We start from the raw sequence: 4,718 nt of genomic DNA on the forward strand, positions 1-4,718 counted from the left end.
CTAATGCCAGCTGAGTGGGGATCTTGATACTCAGCAGGAGGGTCAGACAAGCAGGAATGGGGGCTCCCCATGCAGATACAAACCCCAATCACATTTCCTACACAGCCAGTTTTATTCTAAGGTCTACCGGCTTCCTTACTCTAGTGGACAGTCTTCTATTTACTTTGGTGGGGCATAGGCTTCAGTAAAAAGGCCAAGGGGACTGAGGTCACAGTCTTGAAGAGCACTGATATTTAAGGAACAATCGAAAAACATCCAGAGGAAGAGGAGCCCAGACAGGCACCTGAGAAAACGGAAAAACGAGTCACTGGGAGTCAGGAAGCCAGGAAGTCCGACGAGTTCCAGAGAACTGGCCTTCTGCAGATATGTCGTTGTCCAACAAGAAATCGTCTTTCATTCCAGGACAACCAAGGCTAACCACAGCTCCCAAAACCTGGTTCTTGACGCCGGTCAGCGGACCGGAGAGAAGCCAAGCTTAAGAAACCGCCCGCTCCGCCGCCTCCGCCGCCGGAAATGAACGACCTGAGCCTTCTGGCCAGGCTGCTTAAGCTCCGCCCCCAACCTGCGAGCATGCGCAGTTCCCCGCTACGGCCCATCCCAGCGTAGGCCCACCCCCGTTATAGAGCACGCGCAGTCCTTACGCCGTCCCGCCCCTCCCTTTTCCAGAGCCCCCCGTTCCTTAGAAACCAGGCGGCGCGTTCCGGGTGGCGGCGCCCTGGACTCCGGGGCCCGCGCATCCCCGCCAGCCTTCCTTAAAGCGGATGGGTGGCCGCCGAGACCCCCCGGGACCCATGGTCTCCAGTGCAGCGCAGAGTGGGCGATGCCAGCGTGCCAGGTGAGAGGCGGCCAGCGGCGGCGGGTGAGGGCGAAAGAGGGCATGGCGCGGCCGAGAGCGGGCGGCGACAGGGCCTCCTCCGCGGCCCGGCGCCGGAGGTTGGAGGCGTGGACCCGGAGAGCTGGGGCTGGAGGGGGCTTGTTCCAACTGCCTGCAGGCGCGCAGAGTGAAGGGTCGCCTTGGGGTTCGCCCTTTCCATCGCAGAAATAGGACCCGCAGGCTTGGTGGTAGAATTATAGGATTTGGGATCCTGGAAGAACCTGAGACATAGTCCATCCTTCACCAGATGCAAAAACCTAGTCTCCCCCGCCCTGTTCCTAGCCGACCTCCTGCCTGTGTGAGGATGGACGCTTTGTGGATGAGGATGTGTGAGGTGTAGAAGCTTGGGACAAAGGGCTCGTGGGGTAGCTGGTTCATCCCCTTTCAGAATGAGATGGGACTTTTGGGGATAAATCTTTAAGAAACGGGTGTTCAGTTGACAGGTGGAAGAAGGACACTCCAGAAGGTGCGAGTGACTCTGCAAGCCCCCATATGCCCTATGGCCACGTCTCAGTGGCCCTGGCCTACCTTTGTAGCTCTGGAAGGAAGCAGATGGACTTGAGACAAAAGGTGAAGTGAGGTATTCCCATCAAGGCCCTATCACACTTAAAAGGTGAGGGAGGAAGAGTGGATAGGAACATGAGGGCTTGGGAATGGTTGTGTGAAGAGTTTATCCTCCAGACTACAGCACGATCTAAAGAACAAGGCAGGGTAGAAGAGTTGAAAGCTGCATTGGATAGGCATCAAGGAAGCTTATTTAACTGTCTTATTTATGTTCATTGTTCCCATAATGTCATCCTGAGGGCAAGAAAGTGGATGCCCTTTTAAATGTCCAAAAAGAACTGGGGCAGGGCACCACCTTTGTGATCTGTGGGGCCCAAAAGCCTCTAAAGGAATAGCCCTTAGTGTGTGGCCCTTAAGATGAAGGGAACAGCATTTAATTTAGAAAAGGAAGACACATATTTATTGTGATATGGAGCAATATAGAGAAGATGGTTTTCTTTGAGTCGGGGAAGCTAGATTCATTCTTGATAAGGAAACTTATTTCCTTCTGAAAAGCTACACTAGAGAACAAAAGAATTTTAAGGCCATCCATTTTACAGAAAACGTGAAAAAATTAACTGCTTTTGGGATTGGGAGTTTAGAGAACCTGCCTGGACCAAGAGAGGAAAATTTTCAACAGACGCTTCTGTTGGTCGATTCCTTATTTCACAGATAAAGATCCTGTTGTGAGAGGTTTTCTCTTACCACCTGGTTTTCCCACTTTTGCTATGGAATAATCATTGGCTTAGGTTTGTTTATTTATTTATTTATTGAAACGGAATCTCTGTCACCCAGGCTGGAGTGCAGTGGTGCAATCTCAGCTCACTGCAACCTCTGTCTCCCAGGTTCAAGCGATTATCTGGCCTCAGCCTCCCAAGTAGCTGGGACTACAGGCATGTACCACCATGCCCAGCTAATTTTTGTATGTTTAATAGAGAACGGGTTTCACATGTTGGCCAGACTGGTCTTGAACTCCTGACCTCAGATGATCTGCCTGCCTCGGCCTCCCAAAGTGCTGAGATTACAGGTGTGAGCTACCACGCCCAGCCCTCATTATTGTTTTTATTTGCTAGGGCAATTGATATCTGATTTCTATAGTAATACTAGAATACATTGGTAGTAGAACTAGCAATTTTTTAAAAAGCCTCTCCTGACCCAAAACTTAAAAATTAGAAGTATGTGATTTTTAAAAGATGGTCCCTGATTCTAATCATCAAAGCTAGTTTGTCCCTCGCTTGATAAAAACAAATTTTTTATTTACATTTGACTTTGCAGCAGGTTTTTCCCCTTGTCCTTATAAGAAGATAGATTAGAAGTATAATAATGTTAACAGGTGAAATCAGTTTAAAGAAGAAAGCTTTGGGCTGGGTGCAGTAGCTCATGCCTATAATCCTAGCACTTTGAGAGGCCGAGGTGGGTGGATCACCTGAGGTCAGGAGTTTGAGACCAGCCTCACCAACATAATGACACCCCATCTCTACTGAAAATACAAAATTAGCTGGGCATGGTGGTACACGTCTGTAATCCCAGCTACTTGGGAAGCTGAGGCAGGAGAATCGCTTGAACCTGGGAGGCAGAATTTGCAGTGAGCCGATACCACGCCATTGCACTCCAGCCTGGATGACAAGAGCTAAACTCTGTTTCCAAAAAAAAAGAAGAAAACTTTGTTTTGGCTTCATAATTCAGCATCATACCATAACTATGGGTATTGTGACTGTGCTTTTTACTGACTTTTCTTGCACTTGTGGGGTTATTTTGTGTAAATACCTCAGGAGATATAATGGAGCATTATCAGAAGCAGATGTAACCTGTGGGGAAAATCAGTACTGTTAACCAATTTCTGTCAGAAAGACTTCATGAAAATCATTGTGTCCTGTGCAGAAACCTTCATTACTTTCAGGTTGACACAGAGGAAGGTAAGACAAGGAGGCCAAAATCAAGTCAAGGTAAAATGGAAGGGAGCAGTTGCCATCTGTGGAACTGGATGGAGTGTGGGAGAGTCTTTTGAACGTGGGCCCAAATACTTTGAATGAGCTTCGGAGAGGGTACTGCTTAAATACGGCTGTGGTGTGCCCTGTGGATTTGTGTGCATTTTCTGAACTCCAATCAGAAAAACACTTGTTTTCAGAGAAGGGTAGGTTTACAGAGGACTCTCAAAATTCCTGGTTGCTATGACAGTGAAACCTTTGACAAATAATTACTTAACTTCTATGCTATTTTCTGGAGCAACTGAGGGCAGTTATCATATCTGGCCTGTAATAAAGTAATCAACAGTGTTTGACAGGCCAACCGTGAGGAAACTACCAGATAAACCAGCAATGCTAACAGAAGCTACTTTCACTGAACTGATTTTCTAGTTTTCCCGTAAGAGGAGAAATGGAATGGAGATGCAATGTCACCTGATGTTAGAAGTTGAAATGCAGAGGTTGGTTGGTGTTCAGAAAACACAGGAATCAGAGAGACTGCTAACTTAGAAATAGGAAAAGTGCCTTTCTGATGCCTGAAAAGTCAGTCATGCATATTTGTTTTTAAGTGTTTATTCATTTTTTAGACAGGGTCTTGCTCTGTCACCAAGGCTGGAATACAGTGGCGTGATCACAGCTCACTGCAGCCTCTGACTCCTAGGCTCAAGTGATCCTCCCACCTCAGCCTCCTGAGTAGCTGGGACCACAGGTGCATGCCACCATAGCCAGCTAATAAAAAAGAAGTTTGTCTTTTTTTTTTTTTTTTAGAGATGGGGGTCTCTATGACAGGGGGTCCAATTCTAGAACAAATCCACAATTGGAATTAGAGTACATCTAGGAAAGAATGGAATTGGAGATTTTGCTATTTTTGAGAACTTATATGCAGTTTAGTAATGGAACATTTTCTTTCTTACATTCAAAAGTAGTAGGTTTATATTAGCAAACTTAAAAGTAAACTGAAATTTGGAGTCTAAAAGTCCTTATTGAAAATTTAAATGGTAGGTGTTTTAAAAATTGAGAATGAAAGATACTTGAAAAACTTGGGTTCATGAAAGTTAGAATGATAAGAGATACTGAGAAAAACATGAAAGCAGGAAGACTTCCCTACACTCTAACACCCCCTTATAAGTTAGACATTGGGTCGGGAATGAGCTCACTAAAGTACCTTGTCTTCAAAGACGTAAGAATTGAAAATTTTCTCTCATGGTGATGTGAATAAACACTTAGAAATATGGATTAGACTTTGGGAGGCTGAAGTGGGCGGATCACGAGGTCAGGAGATTGAGACCATCCTGGCTAACACGGTGAAACCCCGTCTCTACTAAAAGTACAAAAAA

General features: G+C 46.2%; 1 protein-coding gene across 1 annotated transcript in view; it reads left to right on the forward strand.

The window, feature by feature from the left end:
- Positions 1 to 575: 575 nt before the first annotated feature.
- The window catches only part of GFOD2 (glucose-fructose oxidoreductase domain containing 2), a 62,897-nt gene continuing 58,754 nt past the window's right edge, over positions 576 to 4,718 (forward strand). The window contains exon 1 of the mRNA XM_011932013.1: positions 576 to 835. The gene's annotated coding sequence lies outside the window, so the exon portion shown is untranslated. The remainder of the gene's footprint in view (positions 836 to 4,718) is intronic.

This window comes from Colobus angolensis, unplaced genomic scaffold (genome assembly GCF_000951035.1).
Source record: "Colobus angolensis palliatus isolate OR3802 unplaced genomic scaffold, Cang.pa_1.0 Scaffold93, whole genome shotgun sequence".
NCBI lineage: Eukaryota > Metazoa > Chordata > Mammalia > Primates > Cercopithecidae > Colobus > Colobus angolensis.